Below are 1,024 nucleotides of genomic sequence, written 5' to 3'. Positions count from 1 at the left end.
GGCAGGCTCCTGCGCGCGCAGAAACTTTCCCGCTGCCGGCGTGGACCTGCTCAGAGGCTGGACCGGAACTGCAGAGGCAGAGGCGGGACCTTTCTAAAGTCAGTCTTGACCGTGTGCCTTTTCATTCTTTTTTTTTTTTTTTTTTTAACCTAATCGAATTGTGTCATTTTAATGGATGAAGCTTGGGGGTGGTTTTTGCGGCCACGGGGTGGTCCCCACCTCTTTCTGTGCATCCTGATTGCTTCCCTAGAGATGGAGCTAGACTGCTAGCGTGTGGTGGCGGAGCCAACACGTGGCAGAAATGCCCGGCGGAGAAAGCCGTGTGCTTCCGACCCGTCCTGCTTTAATCAGCACCGCTTAGGCCCCAGCCAGTTCATCCAGTCTGTGGTATAAACATTGAACTGGCTCCTCTGTTCCAGTTAGAATTTTTAACCCCACCTGCAAACTGAGTGTCCTTCGTTTTATCTTTTCTAATACATAGCTATTAACGTAAAAACATTCAGACCTGTAAATAATTTTTGTGAGTTTATTTGAGCCAAACTGTCAACAACTTCCAGGGAGCAAATCTCAAGTATTGGGATAATGCTCCAGAGAATGGCTGTTTTTCGTCTTTTTTTATACATTACAAAGTGGGGGGTAGCATAGGTGGGTTACATGAAACTCATTGGTGTTCAGAGAGGCTGGAGAAAGCAAAGCAGGGAAAACTCTAGGGTGAGATAGTTAACAGTCAATAATTAACATAACAATAACAAAGAAGGAATTTATGGTCTCCTGTCCTGGCACCCAGGGCATTTGGTTGTGGCCTGAGGTGCCTGGAAAAAAGGGAAGTTAGAAGTTACCCAGACATTTCAAGGGTATGTTATCATAGATGCAAAAAGACAGGCTCAGTTAAGGTAAAGGTTGACCTTGTCAGTGAAGATACCGGCCTAAGACATAACTACCCACCATAACTGCTTTTAGTTAAAGTTTAATTTCAGACCATCCTTTGTGGTTACTTTAGGTCTCTGGGTTTGCAAGACCATCA

Source organism: Myotis lucifugus, unplaced genomic scaffold (assembly GCF_000147115.1).
Source record: "Myotis lucifugus unplaced genomic scaffold, Myoluc2.0 scaffold_136, whole genome shotgun sequence".
In the NCBI taxonomy this organism is placed as follows: domain Eukaryota; kingdom Metazoa; phylum Chordata; class Mammalia; order Chiroptera; family Vespertilionidae; genus Myotis; species Myotis lucifugus.
The sequence above is the reverse complement of the archived record's forward strand: the minus strand, read 5'-3'. Positions refer to the sequence as shown.